Below are 24,006 nucleotides of genomic sequence, written 5' to 3'. Positions count from 1 at the left end.
TTACTTACTTACTTACTTACTTACTTACTTACTTACTTACTTACTTACTTACTTACTTATTTATAGTAATCTTTACACCCAACATGGGGCTCAAACTCACAACCATGAGATCAAGAGTTGCATGCTCTTCCTACTGAGCCAGGCAGGTGTCCCTCATTTGAGGAAGATTTAGTATGCTCCAGGCTACTTGCCTCATCTTTGGGCTCATGCCTTTGAAAAATACCTATTCCCAGGCTCTCCCATGGCAGTGACTCAGTAGGGCTGGGATGGGCCCAGGGTTTTGTAAATTTAAATAAGAAATACTAATGCCTATGCATGGTGTTTCGGGAATGGTTTATAAGACATTCCTGACCCACGGTCCTAAGGGAAGACTGATTATTTCACTGTCATGGAATAACCGACCCTTGAACTACATGGGGGTTTAGGGGTGCCATCTCCCCGGCTGACAGTCAACCATCCACATGTAGCTTTTGATTCCCCAAAAACGTAACTATTAACAACCTACTGTTGCCCAGAAGCCTTACTGTTAACATAAATAGTTGAGAACACATATTTTGTATGTTTTATGTATTATATACTCTATTCTTGGACAAGGAAATAAACTAGGGAAAAGAAAATGTTAAGAAAATTGTAAGGAAGAAGAAATATAGTACTGTACTGTATCGAAAAAAAATCTGCATCTAAGTGAACCTGCACGTTCAAACTTGTGTTGTTCAAGGGTCCACTGTATTTTGTGCGGGGGAGAATTCAGGCTTAAGATAGCAGAACGATCAACTTTATATCACTAAGAGAGGGGTGAATAGATGAGAACTATTAAACCACTCAATGGGTCCTTCTGTTGCCTTGTGGCTCCCTCATTGCAAGAGACAGAACGGTGTATAGCGGACAGCCTGGCTCCATCTCTTGCTGGTATGGGACTTCAGTAAAGTTGCTTAACTAATCTGTGCCTCAGTTTCCCCAAGTATGGTATATATGTCATAGGCTGTTTTGATTATTAAAAGATCAACAATGCCAGGAAGACAATAAGCACTGTGTAAGTAAAAATTATTTTGAGGGGCAAAAACATAGGGAAAACCATACCCAAAGGGTATCTAGAGTTAGAAAGCCTAGGTTTGAATTGTGATTCTGTGCAATTTTACACTAGCCACTTGACACGCCCAGCCTCAGCTTTAATCACAACCTAGAGTAGGGGTTGACACACTTTTTCTGTAAAGGGTCAGAGGGTAAATATTTTAGGCTTTGCAGGCCATACCACCTCTGTTGCAATGACTCACCTCCGTCATTTCTGTTGTCAAAAGAGGCAATAGACAACATGTAAATGGATGGGTGGACTCCAGTAAAACTTCATTTACAAAACAGTAAATAAATGAGCACAGCTGTATTCCAGTAAAACTGTACTTGCAGACAATGAAATTAGTATTTCATACAATTTCCAAATGTCACCAAATACTATTCCCCTTTTGGTATTTAAGGTTTCTTTGAGATATAATTGACATACAACACTATATTAGTTTCAGGTGTACAGCATAATGATTCAGTATTTGTATATGTTGTGAAGTGATCACTACAATAAGTCTGGTTAACATCCTTACCACACATAATTACTGATTGTTTTAATATCTACTCTCTTAGCAACTTTCAAATACGTAGTATAGTATTGTTAACTATAGTCACCATGCAGTACATTACCTCCCCAGGACTTCTTTATTTTAAAACTGGAAGTTTGTATCCTTTTGATATTTGTCAACTATTTAAAAATATAAAATCCACTCTTAGCTCATGAGCTACACCAAAACAGGTAGTGGGCCAGATTTTTCCCGAGGTCTATAGTTTTAAGACCCTTAATATACAGAATTAGCCCAACAGGCGAGCATGGGATAGCTCAGGGCTTCTAAACTGGAATAATATAATATGTGTGTCTGTGTGTGTGTGTGTCTGTGTGTCTGTGCGTGTGCGTATGTGTGTGCGAAGCCTGTTTAACTTCATTTATATATAATTTTAATGGTTTTATACGATACGTTTTTCATTTATAATTGACTAGATTTGACAAATATGTCCCAATTTCTGTAATAACTTAGACATCAGGCTCATGGAGAAGAATGACATTTTCTTTAATATTCTTGATTATGGGAAATTATATTTATCTTATATTTCAATATTTGCATCTTTCCCAAGAATATAAACTAGAACAAATAAAACCAAGTTTTAAAACTTGTTACTACAGTACAGATAGATTTATTTTATCATTTTAATATTATCCTAAGGAAAACATGAATTTCCTCTTACCTATAAATAACCCAGTGCGTACTCCAAAAAGCAAGAATACTCCCTTCTTTAGCACATCTGAATAGTGCTAACATACCAAATAAGAACCCCCATCATTGCCCGACATCATCAACATCCAGATAAACGCTCAGATCTCCACAGAGATTTCTCACAAATGTCTTAAATTACTTTTTCAGTTCATTTTTTATTTTTAATCAAGACCCAAACAAGTTCCAAATATATGATTGGTTGCTATTGTCTTTACATTTTTAAAATCTATAGATACCACCTTTGATTCATTTTTTGGTAATTTATTTATTTCAGAAAACCATAGAGTTTCCCACAATTACACCTTGACATTGTTGTTCAACACATCTCCTTGTTCTCTAGACTCCCTGTAAATTGACAGTTGGATCCAGAAACTTGATCAGATTCAGGTCTGATTTTTTTTGGGGGGGGGGTCCTGGGGGAGGCAGGACTGCTTCATAGGCAGTGAATACCATTCTTTTAGAAGAACAAGTATTCTCCAATATTGACTTAGATAATTTTGATAATAATGTTACTTAAGTAAGTACAAGCATAAAACTATGAGTAAGCTTCTTACAAAACTCTTATTAAGGGATGCCTGGGTGGCTCAGTCGTTAAGTGTCTGCCTTCAGCTCAGGATCCCAGGGTCCTGGGATCGAGCCCCGCATCGAGCTCCCTGCTCAGCAGGGAGTCTGCTTCTCCCTCTCCTTCTGCCGATCCCTCTGCTTGCATTCCCTCTCTAGCTGTCTCTCTCTCTCTGTCAAATAAATTTAAAAATCTTAAAAAAAAAAAAACTCTTATGAAAACCAAATTGATAAAGCACTTATAAAAACATGTTTACAAATTAAATACAAATAAAGCAAAATTAAAATACCATTTAACCCCATTAATTAAAAATGACAAAATGTGGGGCACCTGGGTGGCTCAGTTGGTTAAGCGACTGCCTTCGGCTCAGGTCATGATCCTGGAGTCCCGGGATCGAGTCCCGCATCGGGCTCCCTGCTCGGCAGGGAGTCTGCTTCTCCCTCTGACCCTCCTCCCTCTCATGCTCTCTGTCTGTCATTCTCTCTCTCTCAAATAAATAAATAAAATATTAAATAAATAAATAAATAAATAAATAAATAAATATGACAGAATGCTTCCCTGAAAATAAGCAAGTACATGCAACTTGAACATAATAGTCATTTTGTACGATATGATTAATTAGGGTTTGTCCATCCACACTGCTGTAAGAATGATGACTGGTTGCTTATGGGACTTTTTCTCTGTGACCTACTTTGAAATTGATGCTTGATTGGTGCCCATGACATCCTTGCCCTTCACACAAGCACATGTGATCAAGAAAGTGCTTAGCACCTGCTGTCTGCAAACATTGGTCTCCTTTTTTCTAACCACAACTGCTTCTTTTGTACCATATTAACCCATGAATACAGCCTATTAAAATTGGAAGGCCTAAACAGATATATCCTGAATACTTTTCTGACATTTCTCAAATGAGCTTCAGCTTTAAGGTCACATCTTTCCTGAAATTATTAAAGGAACTCATTGAACTTCTACTAAAAATCCCAGACACTGAGCTGTATGGTCCATTAATTATTGTGGTTGTCTGTCCTCTTGGTGTGTGTCTTAACTTTGAAAGCCTCCAACTGTGAGAGCAGACCAAATGCCAGTCGAACCTCCCATGTGATTGAGGGGTAGGTAAAAACAAGCTTTAGCTTTAAATTAGGATTTAAATCAGGATTCTTTTAGGTATGAGAGTCAAAAACCAATTTAATGATGGCATAAATAACAAAAGATATTTATTGGCTCACATGACTAGGAAATCCAGGGCCCTTCTCATTTCAGAAGTGGATTTATCCAAAGGCACAGAGACATCAGGAATCTGTCTCTCTTCACATCCTGAGTCATCTTTCTCTTGTATTAACTCCATTCTCAAATGGAGTCTCCCCGTGAGGGGGCCATAAGCTATCTAAACTCACATCCTATCAGCTTTTTTTTAATTTTATTATGTTATGTTAATCACCATACATTACATCATTAGTTTTTGATGTAGTGTTCCATGATTCCTTGTTTGCATATAACACCCAGTGCTCCATGCAGTACGTGCCATCTTTAATACCCATCACCAGGCTAATCCATCCCCCCACCCCTCTCTCCTCTAGAACCCTCAGTTTGTTTCTGAGTCCATAGTTTCTCAGACATTTTTCCAAAGAAGACATCCAAATGGTCAAAAGACACATGAAAAAGTGCTCAACATCGTTCAGCATCAGGGAAATACCAAATCAAAACCTCAATGAGATACCACCTCACATCCTATCAGCTTCAAAAGCCCAGTCAAAAGAGAATACCTTTTCCTCAGAATACTTGGGTACAAGAACCTTGGCCAAGTTATTGGCCATATCCATCACTGTGGACAGACAAGGAGTACAGTATTTGGACAGTTGAGGCCTGCATCACAGATGCATCACAGAAAGTCAGGTAGGAAGGGAATTATTCCCCAGACTGAAAAATTGATATTGGCAAACCAAAAAAGAAAGGAAAGAAGGAAGAAAAAGAAAGAAAGAACGAGGGAAGGAAAAAAAGAAAAGAAAGACTACTTAAAAATCTTTTGCTACTATCTTTGGAGGTAGGATAAATCAGTGTCCCATGAGGCACTTAGATTTCAAGATGGTGGTGAAAATGACCTTGATGGGGAAATAACTATGTTCCAGACCTTGGCTAAGTTCTTTTCATACACCTGATGTCATTTAATGCTCAAAACACCCCTTTAAGATAGCCACTGTCATTTCTATCTTATAGAGGAACAAACTGAAACTCCAAAAGTTTTAGTAATCTGCTCAAAGTTCCAGAGCTAATAAAGTACTGGACCAATTTTTTTTTTTTTTTGCCAAAATAAATCTCTTCCTCTACAAATCAAAATCCTGTTCAAGGCAGATGGCTAAAGTTGCCTTTGTAGGAGATACCTTTTCCCATTGCCAGAGTAAGAGTCTCAAAAAGTCATTTCTTTATAAAGGAGAAATGCAAAGTCTCAAAAAATGCAGAGTGTGTTTATTTTAACAATCAAATGCCAAAAGATACAAATCTGGTCACCTCGTCCAATGAATAAAAACGAGTTATTCCTTGTGCAGGGAATCAATATGAAGCTTCCATAATTAGCAGTCAGAGAAACAGAGAACATTAGACTGGACTAGGATCTTAATCCAACTCCTTCTTGGGGAAACTGAGACCCAGAAAAAGAGGGTTATACCCTTGGAATGGAGAACAATAACGAAGGAGATGAGCACTAAAAGTTCATACCTGTTCCAACAGCATCATCCTCTTTATGAGCCTGAATTTATACGTGAGTCCAGATATACCAACCAAATACTACTTTTGAAAGCACAATAAGACTCTTAGAAAGTATGGATTTATAACATTTAAATTTTGAAAGAAAGGCAGAAGTGAGGTAGGACAAATTCCTGATCTCACTGATTCTTCTCACATAAGACATCCTTTCCCTCACCTCTCCATGCAGAACTGATCACCAAATTGGGTGACTTCTTCCAGGTTTGTTTCACAACATCCAGGTGGTGATATCATCACCAAAACTCCTACCTTGACTCTCCTTTAGCTCATCTGCACACAGCCATCACTGTTAACCCTCCTTTAAAAAGAAAGGTCTGGGGTGCCCAGGTGGCTCAGTCGTTAAGCGTCTGCCTTCGGCTCAGGTCATGAACCCAGGGTCCTGGGATCAAGCCCCTCATCGGGCTCCCTGCTCAGCCAGGAGCCTGCTTCTCCCTCTCCCACTCCCCTTGCTTGTGTTCCCTCTCTAGCTATCTCTCTCTCTCTCTCTGTCAAATAAATTAATAAAATCTTTTTAAAATTTTTACAAGAAAGCTCTGAATCACTATCATACTCTGGTGAAAAGCATCCATTGGACAGAGGCAGCTTTTGGGGACCTGACTCCCATAGATGCCTTCCAAGAGCCTGGGTGGGACCCTTACAATGGGTTCACAGGGTCATATGTCTTTGTAAAATCTGCAAAAGTGAGATAGGTTAGTTGCATTGGTTAAGATTTCCATCTCTTAGCAATTCGACTTCCCTTCTGTCACACTTCCTCTAGTGTTGAGTGGAAATGGAATCTCAGTGGGAATTTGGCTAAAGGGAAGTTGCGTTGGGGATACATTTACTATCCATATTCATCTGTGGTTCTCTGTGTCAGTACAGAGTATATGTCTGGCTGAGCCAGTGTAGGAATGGCTTCCAGTATTACCCCACTGCCCATTGTACCAACCCACAGCATGACAGCAACAAGGTGCAGAGCCATTGGTCATCTCGTGATATTAGTGTGCCCTAGAGGGTATGCATGATTTTCTAGACTTGTTCTCCAACAACATTCCATGAGCTCTAAGCACCACTAACCAAGATCCATGCCTCCATTTCTAAAAAGACTTACAGGTAAAGATGGCAGCTCAAACATTTTCTATTTCTAAAGCCCTGCTAAAATGATAGCAAAGCTTTGTTGTTGTAATTGGTTTTCATTTTTATTGGTTTTGTTTTTGCTTTTAGGCATAAATCCACAAGGATGGGAAAATAAGAAAAGACACAACAAGTGGTTCCTTCGATAGCTCAGCTGGTAGAGTGGAGGACAGTAGAAAAGACACAACAGGAACAAAGTTTTGCAAGCTGGAAAGCAGATGGAAGAGTACTAAGAAGTGAAGAGTAGCCTGGGGATGCCTGAATCAAACTTTAGCAAGGCAAGTTGAGAATCAAAATAGATTATAATCTTCATAACAGGAGGAAAAAAATAAAAGAATCAGTGGTCAGAAATGTTTTGGGGGCTCTCAATCACAACACTGGAAACCACAAGGAAATGGAGCTAGTCTTGAATATTCCCAGAACCCTGGGATCATGACCCAAGCCGAAGGCAGAGGCTGAACAACTGAGCCACCCAGGTGCCCAAGAAAAAATTATTTCTAACCTGGAATTCCATATCTGAGCAAACTATCAATCAAGACTGAGGATTAAGATCTTAAAAAAATAATTTATATCCTGTGCACTTTTCTCAGAAAGCCACTGGGATGAACCAGGAAAGAGGAGGCCTGGGACACAGGAGACACAGGAGAGGGTAAAATACTTTTAGGATCACAGTAAAGAAGATTGGAGTGACCCTATATGCCAGGAGCAGGGGCAGCCCATGTCCAGTCCCCACAGAGGCAGGTCCAAAGACCACAGGAACAGCTCCTTAGGAATAGGAAATGGTTGGACTTTATTGGTACCATATGAGAAGAGATTTATACTATTGGCAGAAAGGCAAAGACATTTAGGGTTGAATTAGTGACATGAACTGAAAAAGCAAACAAACAAGAAGATGAACCCAAGGGGGCGTCTGTAGCAAAGTAGAAGGAACTGTAGTCGACTATTTGCCTCAGCTGTGAATAGTATTTACATGACCTTAATCATGTAAATACTGAATATTGACTTAACTAAAATTGCACTGTTGAAAAGAGGTGGTATAGGAAGGGCTCCTGTGTGTGTGATGGCAGCAGGATGCAGGGAGAAACAAACAAATCCTCGTTCTCCATGGTGGGAAGCCAGCAGATAATGGCACAGACCTAAAAAAAGCAAGAAATTGTAATGCAAACACATCGTGTAGGAGTGGGAGGCAAAGACCAACAACATTCTAGAAAGCGGTTACCTCTGGAATGGGGAGGATGGGAAGGAGGGCGGAGCACTGCTGGGATTTTTCAACAAACCTCGAGGAACTACTTGACTCTTCAGTGTATGAGCAGGTCAAACTTTGATAAAAGTTAAGATGCGCAAGGTTCCACTTGTGGGCTGAGTCTTGCCTAGAAGAGAACCTTCAGCATTTGAAGCTCTTCTCACCTTGGCCTCTTCCCCACTGGGCTCAGCTCATGGCCCACTCTCCCGATGAGGGGGCCACACTGAGCCCTCGGTGCCTTGAAACACGACAGCCTTGGTGCCCACTTTGTGCCCTTGCCGATCAAGGTCATCTCTGCTATCACCTCCTCCGTGCAGCCCTTCGAGCTCGCTATTCCCAAAGCCCTTTGTGCATGTGCACACTCGTGTTGCTTCCATCTCTTTACAGGTTGGCCCCCTTTCCTCCACGAAACTGCTAGAGAAAAGGTACATGGACGATGCCTGGTCCATAGCAGAAGCTCAATAAATATTACTGGAACTAAATCGAATCTGGGACCCAAGTGTCTAGTGGAGAAGACACCCAGAAAAACCAGGGATATCAGGAGAGAAGTTAAGAGATATCTGCTTATTTTGTCTATATCTCTAATTTTGTCTACTGCCCGGCCTGAATCCAAGTCAACCTCTTAACTTTAGATCTGTTTTTGTGAAGAATCAGTAGCCAAAAAGCCACAGGTATGACCAAATGAACTGAGGCATCCCTGCCCTAAAAGGCATGCTTGAAGAACACGCCAGGTCAGTGTTGACCACGGACCTCTCTTTTGCCGAGGGGCATACGGAAGTCCCCCCAGTTATCTACAGTTTTGCTTTCCATGGTTTCAGTTACAGCCAGGCAACCATGGTCCAGAAGCAGATGATCTTTCTTTTGACGTATCATCAGAAGGTCAGCAGTAGCCTAGTGCTGGGTCACAATGCCTGCGTCATTCCCCTCACTTCATCTCAACACATGGGCATTTTATCAGCTCACACCATCACAAGAAGGGTGAGTACAGTACAATAAGACATTTTGAGAGAGAGAGAGACCACATTCACATAACTTTTATTACAGTATATTGTTATAATTGTTCTCTTTTATTCTTAGTTATTCTTGCTCATCTCTTACTGTGCCTATGTTATAAATTTAGCTTTACCTTGGTACATATGTACAGGAAAAAATAAAGCATACATAGGGCTTGACACTGTCCATGGCTTCAGGCATCCACAAGGGTCTTGGAACATACCCTCCATGGATAAGGTGGGACTACCATACACTCTCCAGGCCAGAGATGAGTGGCTCCAGAAAACAAAGGGAATTGAAAAAGCTATGTGAGAAAGAGGAAGTGAGGAAAGAGACCAGGAAACGGGATGCCAAGAAGAGAAACATGGGATTCCAAAGGGACAGTCTACGTTTTTCTGGGCAGTGTGTGATCTGTCTCCCTAGGAAACATACAGTAAAATCCACCTTGTTCACCAGTGCTTTTGGACATGTGTATTTTGAGGATGTAAAAAAGTAGCAAGTCTGGGGGCGCTTGGGTGGCTCAGTCGGTTAAGCGGCTGCCTTCAGCTCAAGTCAGGATCTCAGGGTCCTGGGATCAAGTCCGGCATCGGGCTCCTTGCTCAGCAGGGAGGCTGCTTCTCCCTCTCCCTCTGCCACTCCCCACTGCTCATGCTTCTCTCTCTCTCTCTCTCTCTCAAATAAATAAATAAAATATAAAAAACAAAAAGTAGTAAGTCTAAACCCAAAGTTGCTTGTGGGGAGACAACAGAGGTTACCCAAAGGGCTCAGCCACTTTGGAGTATGACACATGGTATTCCTGAATAGTATCACAAAGGCCAATGACACGGAGAGTTGCAAGACTCATCTAAATGGGAAGCTACTGGTATGGAAAAATGTTGCTGTTGATGGTGGAGGTATTTAATTAATCAAATTGCCAACTCAAACTTTTCCATTTCATTATTGGCTTACATAGACTCAGTGTTTTCAGAGGAAGGAGAAAAGTAAAATGACTTCGAAGTGAAGCAAAGAAGAGAGCGGGATATGGCTTAGCAATTCACCTTTTTTGTAGGAAAAGCCACCAACACGATGATAAAAGAAAAAGGACCCAACACAGTGTTTTATTCACCTTTTCATCTTGGTTCTGTCTCTCACACACGTAGCCACATTGAGATTGTTATTTCACATCTCAGGGCCACAGTTTTCCTGATCTCGAAGGGAGAGATTTAAAATTTAGGCTCTCTGGAATTCTTATAATTCCAAATTCTTTCATTTGGAGAGGTACAGCAGCCCCCAAAATGAAAAAAGCAAATCATCCTCAGAATTCCTTCCCTAGTTTTGATTCAGTAAAGGGTCAACCGGTTTGTAATAAGCCAAAAATACATTTTACAGCAACCGTCAAGAAAAGAACAGAATGAAGATAATCCCTCTCCTTTTTCCTGTCGAAGCCAGTTCCCAACACCACCCTCAATTTTACTGCCAAACCCATTTAGTCATCAGATATTTCATACCCCAGCAAAATCCATTCAGTCCCTGATTATACCGTGAAACCGGAGGAAAGTGACAAGGAAGAGATCATGTTTTGTTCATCAAAACATTTTTCAAATTAAGCCATCACATCCTAAAATAGTGGATTAGAATCACCCAGCAGGACTTCTTCCTGAAAGCATGCGAATGCACGATCCTTGTTTAGAAGTGGGGTGTCAATTACTTGTGCAGTTACAAAAATGACTAATAGCTAAAGCCTAATAAGACACCTGTCAATTTCCCTTTTTTTAGCTTAGCCACATTCAATGCATAGAAGTTGCCCAACACAAACAGCATTTTGCTGACAGTTCTGTGTGTGTTTATGCAGTGATAGCATTCAAACGAAAATGGAGTTTCAAATATTTCCATCCACTCCTTAAAAATACATTTTAAGAATTACAGTATTAACCGCAAATGAATGGCTGCCTCGTCTCTCCAGTGAGATACAGAAATAGCATCGTTAAGTCCATCAGAGAAAGGACAGCTTCCTATCATTGCTCCGGCTAAATGAGAATGAAGAAAATTTCCTAGAAGAGTCTACAAATAGAAACTGACGTTTTCCTGGAACAGAAAAATCCCAGTAAAGGACAGGAGATGATCTCCTTTTGAGATCTGAGAATATATTAAATATAAGAAACCTATCAATAGCGAGGACAGAGTTCACAAATGCTTCTGTGTTTCAGGTGAGAGCATGCATCTCTAAGAAAAAGCCTTACCCAAGGTTAGCATAGCCAAGGTAAGAATCCAAGTGGTATTTCACAGGTTGCCAGATTAGCCCAAATAATTTAAATTAGACAAGTCTGTACTACAAGGTCCTTTGTGGACTGAGTTCCATGAAAATGGAAGTTATTTATCAAGAAAGCATTCCTGAACATGAAAAAAGTTTGCTTTAAAAAGTCCTCTGGACTGGGGTGCCTGGGTGGCTCAGATGGTTCAGCGTCTGCCTTCAGCTCAGGTCATGATCCCAGGGTCCTGGGATCGAATCCCGCATCGGGCTCCCTGCTCAGCAGGAAGCCTGCTTCTCCCTCTGCCTCTCTCTCTGTCTCTGTCTCTTATGAATAAATAAATAAAATCTTTAAAAAAAAAAAAAGTCCTCTGGACTGGGGCACCTGGGTGGCTCAGTCGGTTAAGCGTCTGCCTTCAGCTCAGGTCATGATCCCAGAGTTCTGGGATCGAGTCCTGCATCGGGCTCCCTGCTCGGCGGGGAGCCTGCTTCTCCCTTTGCCTCTGCCTCTCTCTCTCTGTCTCTCATGAATAAATAAATAAAATCTTTAAAAAAAAAAGAGAGAAGCTTATTAAAAAAAAAATGTCCTCTGGACAAACTATAGCTACTTCATCCTTTGAATGTTAAAATTATATATATATGAATATATATAAATATATAAAAATATATATTTTCAAACATTTTTATTTACAATTGACATACAATGTTAAATCTCAGTGATTTAACATAGCGATTTAACAATTCTATACATTACTCAGTGTTCACCAGATAGATGTAGTCGATTTTTTTTTTTTAAGATTTTATTTATTTATTTGAGAGAGAGAGAATGAGAGACACAGAGCACGAGAGGGAGGAGGGTCAGAGGGAGAAGCAGACTCCCTGCCGAGCAGGGAGCCCGACGCGGGACTCGATCCCGGGACTCCAGGATCATGACCTGAGCCGAAGGCAGTCGCCCAACCAACTGAGCCACCCAGGCGCCCCTGTAGTCGAATTTTTAAAGAACTCTCTGCAGAGCCTTATTAGCATGCTTTTAGAATTCCCTTTCCAAATTTAGATTCTGAAATTCACATGAACATGAATTATGTTCCCTTTTACCAAGCAAAAGAGTAAATGAAGATTAATGTGACGGTAGAATGAATAGTATGTTGTATTCCATTTAGGTTTTTTAAGCAAGGATTTTTAAAAAATTATCTGCCATTGATCTGAGCTGTTTTTAATCATTTTCTTTAAGAACACATTAAGAGCGGGGCGCCTGGGAGGCTCAGTCGTTAAGCGTCTGCCTTCGGCTCAGGTCATGGTCCCAGGGTCCTGGGATCGAGCCCCGCATCGGGCTCCCTGCTCGGCAGGGAGCCTGCTTCTCCCTCTCCCACTCCCCCTGCTTGTGTCCCCTCTCTCGCTGTGTCTCTCTCTGTCAAATAAATTTTAAAAATCTTAAAAAAATAAAAAACACATTAAGAGCAAAAAGCAGAGTAATTTCAACTAGGTCTTTCCAGTTGTGTCTCCTTGAGCATTAACAAAGGATTGGAGCACAGGTGATTACATTATTAATGCTAGAACTAGATTTCTTTTAAATCATCTAAATCATCTCCTGCTTTAACCCATGAAGAGACTCAACCATCATTTATATTTACATGTATCTTTTTTAAAAAATAATTTACACTGATAAATTCTGTTCATATTTTGAGGACAAGATCCCAATGTCATTTACCTGACTCTTCTAAATCCATATACATGACAGTTGGGTAACTTCATTTTTTAGATCTAATTAACATTTATATAGATTGCATATATGCTAAACGCTGCTTTAAGAGCTTTAAATACAGGAGCGCCTGGGTGTCTCAGTTGGTTAAGCGTCTGACTCTTGGTTTCGGCCCAGGTCATGATCTCATGGGTTGTGAGACTGAGCCCCACCTCGGGCTCCACAGGGCTTGGAGCCTGCTTGGAATTCTCTCTCTCTTTCTCCTCTGCCCCCCACACCCCCGCCCCCCGCCTCTGTGCTCTCTCTCTCTCTCAAATAAATAATTTTTTTTAAAAAAGAGCTTTAAATACAGTAATTCATTTAATCCTCACAACAATCCTATGATTAGGGCCAGCTTCCTGGGCAGCGACAGAGGGCCCCGTGCTCAGAAAGACCCCATTCTTGGATTAATGCTCTGCTGTCGCCATCTTGAAATTGGAACAAGGGGCCCAGCATTCACTTCACTGAAATTTGAACAAAGGGCTCAGCAAATTATGTAACAAATCCTGCCTATGAAGTGTTAGATAGAACTCTTATCACTCCCATTTTACAGATGCAGGAACTGAGGCAAAGAGAGGTTAAGTAACTTTCTCAAGGTCCAAAAGCTGGTCATTATTGGAACTGGGATTCATACCCTGCACACCTCTGAACCCCCTTGGGGGGAGAGGCTGGAAGCCCTTATGCTCAGTTCCTCACTGGTTCTGCAATCCTAACATAGGTCCTTTACTAAGAGGAATGCTGCTTTCACTCTTTCCTCCTTCAATCAAGGCTTTTTATAGCTACAGAATTGCGGTGGATAAAGAAAAATAGATGTTGCGTTCACAAACAAGCCAAATTTGAAAAAAGAACTGCTTAGCTAAACGAAAGGTGAGAGGGTTTGAAGTGGTCATGGCAGGGGCTTAGCTATTTAAATGACGAGCTAAACAGGATACCTTGGGGGCTATTTCAGGCTCTGATCCCCAAATTAGAGCTTTTAGGAGTGGGATCCAGAGCCCTACATGGGAAAGACCAAGTTAGCTGGGAACGGTGATACCACAGCAGAGGCGGAACACATCAAAGGGAGCACTCCGCTGCCTTTTATAGACGTGAAAACAGCCCTACTGCCCTGTTGTCCCCCGGGCAAACATAAATAAAAGGTTTGCATCAGCTGAGGATCAAATACTAAAGAAAAGATTCAAGATATCCTGAGGACACATAGTCAAAGGTCAAGTCTCCTGTGGAGAGAAGCATCTGGCCTCCTTTTGCTCTGGAGTTTCCTGCCAACCCTCTTCCATCCCCATCTTCTATCTAAGGTAACTGTGGGTGTTTCACTTTGACTAAAACCTATGAGCTCAAGGGGATGGACTGCAGACATTCCCCAGTAATCCCGGGCCTGGTCCAGACCACATAAACTCTGAGGGCTATTATTATTATTATTATTATTATTATTATTATTAGCTGTTGTTTCGTTTTCTGTCTGCGCTCTACATTCGATTTTTTTAAAAAATCAGAATAAAACTCTCTTGTTTTACTAATTTCAAAACTAGCTTCCAAATACAGGTCAATAAAAAGGCCACCCAGATTTGGGCAGAAATGATGTCTCCAAAGCGAACCCTGGAAGCTGCTGCTTGGAACCCAGCACGCTCCTTATTGCTAACTGCCCTTGCGCAGTGCAGACCAGAACCACACTGAAGAGAGAGACCCAGTAACTGATGGTGGAGTCTTACATGAAATGAATGGTTTTCAAGAATCTTCGAGTTCTCTGACAACACTGCGTGTTTTCTGATTGGAGTATGTAAAGTCAATACAAGGTCCCATAGTTCTTAGACTACTATGATTTTCTGATTGGTCGATAGGGGCTCTGTGCCTTCTAGTATGTAGTAAATTAACCAGTATCAGTCTTCTTAGGAGGTCCCCCAACCTCTGTCCCCCTGCTCAGAACCATCAAGGACCAGGTAAGGATTCCCAAAGAGGCTTCCCTGTCCCCAAATCCATTCTGCATTTGGCTGGTGTCAGATATCCTGTCCCTCCTGGAATTCCTTTCAATAGCATCATTGCTCCATGTGCAACCAAAAGTCAGAAGCACCGACCCTGAAAGAGCAAAGCTGAGGATGCCCCTGTGAAGGCCATAGTTGGCAGGAGGGGAGTTTGCCAGGATGGTGTCTGACCTGGACCCCTGAACACAAAAAACCACCTGCAACCACACAGGTCACCGTCTAGGTTAACATCACATCACTGTTGCAGGAAACTTGGAAGATGAAGTTGTAAATAACTTGAGTGTTTCAGGAACTTCCCTAAAATTCATTTATCCAAACACTAGACTATTCAGGGTTCCTCGTTAGAGTAAATAACCACCTCTCAGAACAGTAGAGCCTTCAACCAGACTCATCAGATGATTTTTTATGCTTCCTGACAGGTGTCATTCTCAGTTTGTCTGCCAATTCTGAACTATTATATAACAAATTTTGCCCAATCCCAATCAATCCCCACCATATTGAAAGACTCACCTTAAACCAGACCCCATAAATATCCCACCTTTACCCTCTCGCTGCCAGGAAGCTACTAACTCTGCTTTGCTTTAACAACGTTTTGATATTTGAAGGCTCTTTTCAGGAAGTCAGTAATCGATACTTGCTTCCCCTCCACAACCAGCTCCAACCTATTTGTCTTCCCTGATGGCACAAAGGCCACATAATCAACAACTGGATACAAGGAGGGCCTCAGGCTCTGTGAGAGTTGCAGAGCAGAAGACTGGTGCAGGCTTTCTTCCCAGTGGCTTGGGCGAAAACCTGGGAATCATCACTGGAGGACCCACCTCAGCCTGCAGGGATTTATGGACCCCCAGGAAATGGCCTCCCTGTCCCTTGAGGGGTAAGCTAAGCCCTCCCTGACTGGGAAGCTGGGAAAGCCTAAGAGAAAAGGAAGAGAGACTTTCCCTCCAGGGGTCTCAGCAATGGGTTAGCAGCCTACATGTGCCTATCCTGCGCCTATCCTGCCTTCCCAGCAGACTTGGCTGCCACCTTTTGGAGACCCCATTGAGCAAAACTATGCCACAATGAATTTGAAAAGGAAAAGAGACACACATAAAAGGAGGCTCAGAGAGAGAGAGTAATCCATCAGATTGTTCCAATTTAGCACATGCCAAGAGAAATAGAAGTGTAGGAGAATGCCAAAGGGAAAAAAATGAAGTCCCAGTTCAGGTCCAGAAACAGGTTGGAGCTAAAAATTATCATTTTCCAGCTAACATTTCACAAGATGAGTTGGAGGAAAGGAAGGCCATGTTGATATCCAAAATGGTGGTATAAAATAACTAAAGGAATAAATATCCTTTTTGCACAAAGCAAAAATATAAATAGAATCATGAAAGAAAAAGTAAAGAATTCTGAGAGAAAGTGGTTATAATCCAAGAATCCTGTATCTAAATCACCTGTCAGTATAAATCATAATAGAGGTTCCAAGGCACAGAGGGAAAAGAAAAGAGGAAAAGAAATGATTGATAAACCTTGAATATATACACACATTCATACAGATAGATATAAACACTCAAACATACATACATATATAGATATATTCATGTACATCTTGATGGTATGCATGTAAATGAATAATGGTATAATATTTAAGAATGTTTATAAATGTATTAGTAAGTTAACATTTATTAAACTATGAAAGAGGCAAAGAGGCATCTGGATGGCTCAGTCGGTTAAGCATCCCACTCAATTTCGGCTCAGGTTGTGATCTCAGGGTCCTGGGATTGAGCCCTGAGTTGGGCTTGTGCTCAGTGGGGAGTCTGCTTGAGATTCTTTCTCTCCCTCTCCCTCTGCCCTCCCCCCCCACTCTCTCTCACATAAATAAATATTTTTTTAAAAGACTATGAAAAAGACAGTGTTTCAAGTACTTGTCATGTAGTAAATAACTAAACCCTCATAAAACCTTCATGACGATGGTACTAATACTCTCTCATTCTGTCAAATAAATAAATAAAATCTTTAAAAAAAAAAAAGATTTGCCTTCATAAGGATAAAGGATTGCATTTAATGTCAATCCTTCCAAAACTACAGCAAAAGATTTTGTAATGAATGAGCACGCAACCTTAAGGAGACAGAGAAGGAGAGGAGGCAACATGAAGTTTAGGGCTGGAAATATCCAGATGTGAGAATGACAGAGGGCTGAACAAACCAGAGGGTATAAGCCATCAGCAGGGTAAGTCAAAATCCAACTCCATTTACATCACAGAATCCTCCAAAGGCTCAGCAATTGGTGGCACCAGGGACCTCTGGAAGGGAGGATGAAGTGAGAAACTAAAATAAGGAGGATGGATTGAAATCTGTTTGAGACATTGTCAGACCCTTTAATTTCCTGTTCTACTCCATACTGCCAGTAAAAGAGTGGTGTTTTATTCTCTGGAGAAAGGAGAAGAGAGGATGAGTTGGTACACCTGCCTGGAAATGGGACGGGGAGGGGGGAGAGGTGTGGTTAAGTGAAAGTACAGGTCTTCCTGTCCGCCCGTTCTGCAGTGCAGGCACACAGGAGACTGGAAGATTCTTCTCAGGAAAATCTGACAGACCCAAGAAGACGGGTCTAAAGAGACTGATCCCAGGAGGAGGAGGAGCTCCCAGCAAACCCAATAGCCAGATTACCTTCCAGTGCACAGGCCCACCTATGCATTCAGAGCTTCCAGCCAGCATTTACCTCCTTATTTTTAAACAAGAGCAGACAACCGGAGATCACCAGACACCTTAGGAACACCTCTAACATGAAAAATAAAAAACAACAACAAAAAAATAAAACACACAAACAGACAAACAAAAACCATAAAGCTATTGGAAGATGCAGAGACTACAGAGAGAGGAAAAAATACATCTTAAAATACATGTAGATAGAGGGTGGGGGGATGTGTGGAAGCGATAAAGGGGGTTAAACGTACACTTATAGTGATGAGCACTGAGCAATGTATAGAATTGTTGTATCATTATATTGTACACCTAATATAACTAATAGAACACTGTATGTTAATTATGCTTCAATCAATATATATGTTCAGATTTGATATATATATTCAGAATATATATATTTATATTCAGATTTAAAGGAAGATGAAACATCCATGAAACAAAAATAGGATAGTATAAAACAAAGAAGCATTCAGAGAAGGAAAAGAAGTTCTTTGAAATTAAGAACATGAGGGGCGCCTGGCTGGCTCAGTCAGGAGAGCAACTCTTTTTCTCGGGGTCATGAGTTCAAGCCCAATGGGGGGCATAAACCTCACTTTAAAAAGTAGAAATGAGGGCGCCTGAGTGGCTCAGTTGGTTAAGCAACTGCCTTCGGCTCAGGTCATGATCCTGGAGTCCCTGGATCGAGTCCCGCATCGGGCTCCCTGCTCAGCGAGGAGCCTACTTCTCCCTCTAACCCTCCCCCCTCTCATGTACTCTCTATCTCTCTCATTCTCACTCTCTCAAATAAATAAATAAATCTTTAAAAAAAAAAGAATATTTTTTAAAAATAAAAATAAAAAGTAGAAATGAAAAACTCAATGGAAAGGGTAGAAAAGAAAATTAAGAAAATTAAGAGCCTACCAGCAAGTAGAACAAAAAGGCACAGAGATGGAAAATGGAATGTGGTGGGGGTTAAGAAAATTAGAGGACTAGTCCCACCATTGTTTGAATATAGGAGTTCCAGAAAGTGAAAAAGTAGAAAATGTACCTCGAAATTAATGGCTTTAGTTAAGATCTATAACTAATTAATTATGGGTGATTAAAGTACATAATGGCAGAGATATATGAATGTATGTCCGTATAATGAATGTGAGGCTTTTTATGAAGGAAAAAGATTAATTTTGTGTTTAAAGTAAAATGTCTGGTCCCAAGGTGTAATTGAAGATAGTAAAAGAAAAAAACTTGCATGGGTACAAGTTGTAGAAGTTTTGAAGAGAAGTGAAAGTGTGCTCGAATTTTCTAAATCAAGGAAATGCAAATTAAATATACAATATAATATCACTTTATACATCATTGGACTGATAACCTCTTAAAAACAGAAAACATCTTTTGTTGGCAGGGCTGCAGGGAAAATATACAGCTGTGGATTGCTAGATTAATGTCTTCTTGGAGAGTAAACTGACAACATCAACTAAAATTAAAGATTGTGTATACCCTCTCACCCAGAAGTCCCACTCCTGGGAATCTACCCTACAAAAAATGAAAGCTGTGGTACAGACAGTATAATACAAGACCGTTTACTGGATTATGGTACATAATGGGAAAAATGGAAACAAAATGAGTGCCCATCAGCAGGAGAAAGTTGGTTCAATCACAATATTGTTATACAAAGGATTGTCATATAGCCATTCAAAAGAATGAATTAGAGCCAATGAAGTTGGATTGGAGGGATTATTGCTGAGTGAGAAAAACAAGATGCAGAAAAGCATGTATAACATAATTTCTTTGTATAATACATATACATAGTCATAAGTAGGCTTATGCATATCTATGTTTGAATATGATCATATGGGCATGGAGAGAAATATTAAAGGAGATTTTTATTAACATGGGTTGGGAGGAGGAGCAGTGAGTAATGTGGGGACTCTAAGGATGGTAGGAGGGGAAACCAAATCAAAAAGAAAAGAAATTCGGGCGCCTGGGTGGCTCAGTTGGTTAAGCGACTGCCTTCGGCTCAGGTCATGATCCTGGAGTCCCGGGATCGAGTCCCGCATCGGGCTCCCTGCTTGGCAGGGAGTCTGCTTCTCCCTCTGACCCTCCTCCTCTCATGCTCTCTGTCTCTCATTCTCTCTCTCTCTCAAATAAATAAATAAAATCTTAAAAAAAAAAAAATTTAAAAAAAAAAAAAAGAAAAGAAATTCACTTAAACAAGGAGGCAAGATTTGATCACATTTATTCATTTGTACATAGGTGTATGAAGTTTTTTTTTTAACTTACAGGGGAAAATATTGTTTAATTTTCAAAAAAAGGAGCATTATTTGATATATTTAATTAATTGTCACTTTGTAAAGCACAATCTGAAGAAGATCTGAAGAGATGTTTTTCCAAAGAAGACATACGGATGGCCAGCAGGTACATGAAAGAGAAAGGATGAACACTTCTAGGAAGGCTGAGAAAAATCAGAGAAAGTCCTTCTTTCAGCATAGAATCCCCCAGGGCAAGCTCTACTTCCTGTGTTGGAGTCCTAGAGACACAAAGCAAAAGATCAGGCCTGGTCCAGAGGCTAATCTGCAACTGGTTCCCACCACTAAGCCGGGGGTAGATACCTGGATGGAAATCACACGGTCCCAGGTACAATAGGAGACAGTCAATGAAAGTTCCTTCCCTGCTCATCAGGAAACAATGTGCTTCTCAGTGTGACAAGTCCTATCTCTGGGCTTCACAGGGAAGTGAGTGGTCCTTCACTGGGACCCAGAGTTTGGCTGAGGAGAGCTAGTTATTTACAAATAACTATTAAATGTATCTAGTTGGGGGCAGAGCTAGGCTTGTGTGCCCCCAGAAGATTGACCACTGAGTCTCAAAGGCATGCGAAGACTGCAGGAAGGACACGGTTGAGAAGCCAGTGCATGCAGAAAGAGAATGTCCACCTCGGTTAATGAGGATTAGCTGGAGGATATGCTGTGGTTCATAGCAGACGTACTTTCGGGGTAATGCTTCCGGGAGCGTTGTAATTAGAGATGGCCACACACACATTCTGTCATTTAGGCAGGTCAACAAATACGCGGCCCTTTCCTGTGTGTGATTCCAAATACTCCCAGCTCAGGACAGTGTCAGGTTTCTATGCAGGACTTTTCTAATCCAGACAAGCTTTCCCTCTGAGCAAAGGTTCTCAAATTCACAGTATGTGGGTAAGGCAGGTCAGGGAGGAGTGGAAAACAGCAAAGCTCGCCTCCATGTGGAGGAGTTGCTTGTTGTTCAGACCCTGTGTGGTTGTAAATGAAATGACCTCTGTTGGGCGTCCCCATGCAGACCACACACAATAGAAAGAGGAAAAGGGAACGCAGTTAACTGTGGAAAGGGGTTTGTTCTGCTGGGATGACAATAGTTTAAATATAAACCATAGCTCTTGCTGAGAGGAGACCTGGAGAATGTTTCTGGAAGGAGAACAGAAGGAACCTCAAGGGAAAATAACATGTTGTTTTTAAAGCATCATCTGGGGTGATGCTGATGCCGCTGGTCCAAGGACTACCCTTTGAGGAGCAGGGCCTTGAAGGACACAAGCCCTGAGGCTGAGTGACAAGAAAATATGCATTAAAAAAATGCAAACAGCATCATGGCTGGAGTTTGTATTGATGGGAACTCAACACCATGGACCAGTGGGCTGGAAAACCAGGAAGGATGAGAACAGGATGGCCCTTTTGAAGTAACTTGCTACATAGTAATAAGTACCTAGTACAAAGGAATTTGGCAGAAGTTCTTAAGAGAGACACACAGAAATATCCTCTTAACCTTGACTTTGTCATCTGTCCCAAGGAACTCACCAAGAAACCAGGCAAGAGATGCCCTATGCAAGAGAAAGCATCATGGAGCTGCTTTGTGTCAAAAACCAACCCAAGAAATGAAAAGAGGAAGTACAAAATACAAAGCACACCCCCACCTGGTCAGTGTCAGGCTAAAGGTGGAAGTGGGTCCCCACAACACAGTTCTGACCTAGGAGACCAGGCCTACTCTGCACTCCCTAGACCACTCACTGGTCAGAGTGGGGGGCAGGTGTCAAGGCCACCATGGAAGCAATGGGCATGCCACAAGCTATTAAGGGTGTTCTTTAGGTGCATTCTTCTCCCAGGTCTTTAATTTACTGTGCATGCCCTTCAAGGCACCAGGAATCCAGGGCAGCCTAATGTGTTCTGGCTCCCTTCCCATGGAAACCAGTGCAGATTTGGAGGGGAGGAGGAAACAGTGGAAAAGTGGGAGGTGGAGGCAATTTGAGTTTTGCTACAAAGATCCTCCAATATACCACTGACACATTCCCCAGTTGCCTAGACAAATTAATAGGCTTTTGAGTGGAGTTAGGCTCTGTTTGCTTGCAGAGCCACTTTGTTCAAATATATAGTCATATAATTAAGATGATTTTAGCTGCAACTAACCAAAATTCCAACTCAAAGAACTGAAACAATAAGAAAATCTGTAGGGTACAAGACAGAGTTGAGGTAGACTAGTTCCGGTGTTGATTAATTCAGTGGTTTGATGACTTTATCGCAGACCCAATGTATTAGTCAGGATTCTCCAGAGGAAAAGAACCGCTAAGATTCATATAGATATATAGAAAGGATTTATTATAAGAGATTGGCTTATGCAGTTATGGAGGCTAAGAAGTCCCACGATCTGCCATCTACAAGCAGGAGGCCCAGGGAAGCTGGTGGTGTAGTTCCACTCCAAACCCAAAGGCCTGGGAACCAGGATGGCCAATGATGTAAGTACCAAACTGAGACTGAGACCCAAGCACCAACAGCCAAGGGCAGGAGAAGATGCATATCCCAGCTCAAGCAAGAGAGAAAATTTGCCCTTCCTCTATCTTTTTTGTTCTATTAAGGCTCTCAGAACATTGGATTATGCTCCCCTTCCTTAGTGAGGGCCATCTTCTTTACTTAGTCTACAGATTCAAGTGCTAATCTCTCCTGGAAACACTTTCACAGACTCACTCAGAAATAATGTTATACCAGCCATCTAGCCATCCCTGAGCCCAGCCAAGTTGACACATAAAATTAGCATCACACCCAGCTTTTTGCTTCTTTTTTTTTCAAGTTTTTATTTAAATTCCTGTTAGTTAACATATATGGTAAAATTGGTTTCAGCTATAGAATTTAGTGATTCATCACTTATATACAACACCCAGTGCTCATCACAAGTGCCCTCCTTAATGCCCATCACCCATTTAGACCATCCCCCACCCACCTGCCTCCAGCAACCCTCAGTTTGTTCTCTATTAACTATAGGGTCTCTAATGGTTTTTGCTTCTTTAAGCTCTGCTATTCTGTGTTGGCTTTATCCTTCAACTGACTCTTACCATGGTCACAAGATGGCAGTAGCACTTCCAAAGGTCATAGCTAGATATGACAAAATCAATATAAAGAAGAAAATGTTGGGGCACCTGGGTGGCTCAGTCAGTTAAGTGTTAGAATCTTGATTTCAGATCAGGTCATGATCTCAGGGTCCTGCAATTAAGCCCTGCATCAGGCTCCGTGATCAGTGCAGAGTCTACTTGAAGTTTCTCTCTCTCTCTCTCCCTCTCCCTCTGCCCCTCTCATGCACTCGCTCACTCTCTCTCTCAAATAAATAAATAAATCTTTAAAAGAAGAAAATGTCTATTCTTGTATATCTCTCTTAGGAATATTTGCCATATTCCTCTGTGTTACATATCTATTCTTGTATTAAAAAAAAATTACTACAAAAATTAACAGTTGAGGCAGGGATTGGCAAATTTTCTTTCCATAAAGAATGAAATGATAACTATCTTTGGCTTTGTGGTTCACATAATCTCTATCACAATTACTCAACCCTGCCATTGTAATGGGAAAGCAGCAATAGACAATATGTAAATCAATGGACATGACTGTGTTCCAATAAAACTTTATTTACAAAAACAGGCAGCAGGGGTGCCTGGGTGGCTCAGTCGTTAAGCGTCTGCCTTCGGCTCAGGTCATGATCCCAGGGTCCTGGGATCGAGCCCCACATCGGGCTCCCTGCTCCGCGGGAAGCCTGCTTCTCCCTCTCCCACTCCCCCTGCTTTTGTTCCCTCTCTCGCTTGTCTCTCTCTGTCAAATAAATAAAATCTTTTAAAAAACAAACAAACAGGGGTGCCTGGGTGGCTCAGTTAGTTAAGCGACTGCCTTTGGCTCAGGTCATGATCCTGGAGTCCCAGGATCGAGTCCCGCATCGGGCTCCCTGCTCGGCAAGGAGTCTGCTTCTCCCTCTGACCCTCCCCCGTCTCATGCTCTCTCTCTCTATCTCATTCTCTCTCTCAAATAAATAAATAAAATCTTTAAAAAAAAAATAAGAAATAAATTTAAAAAAATTAAAAATAAATAAAAATAAATAAAAATTAAAAAACAAACAAACAAACAACAACAACAAAAAAAAA

The 24,006-nt window shown here is 41.2% G+C and overlaps 1 protein-coding gene across 2 annotated transcripts in view; it reads right to left on the bottom strand.

Moving 5' to 3' along the window:
• Positions 1 to 24,006, bottom strand: part of MAP3K7CL (MAP3K7 C-terminal like) — a 91,335-nt gene that overhangs the window by 41,587 nt on the left and 25,742 nt on the right. The window lies entirely within an intron of this gene.

This window comes from Mirounga leonina, unplaced genomic scaffold, assembly GCF_011800145.1.
Source record: "Mirounga leonina isolate KUSES-001 unplaced genomic scaffold, KU_Mleo_1.0 Mir_172, whole genome shotgun sequence".
Lineage (NCBI taxonomy): Eukaryota > Metazoa > Chordata > Mammalia > Carnivora > Phocidae > Mirounga > Mirounga leonina.
The sequence above is the reverse complement of the archived record's forward strand: the minus strand, read 5'-3'. Positions and strand labels throughout refer to the sequence as shown.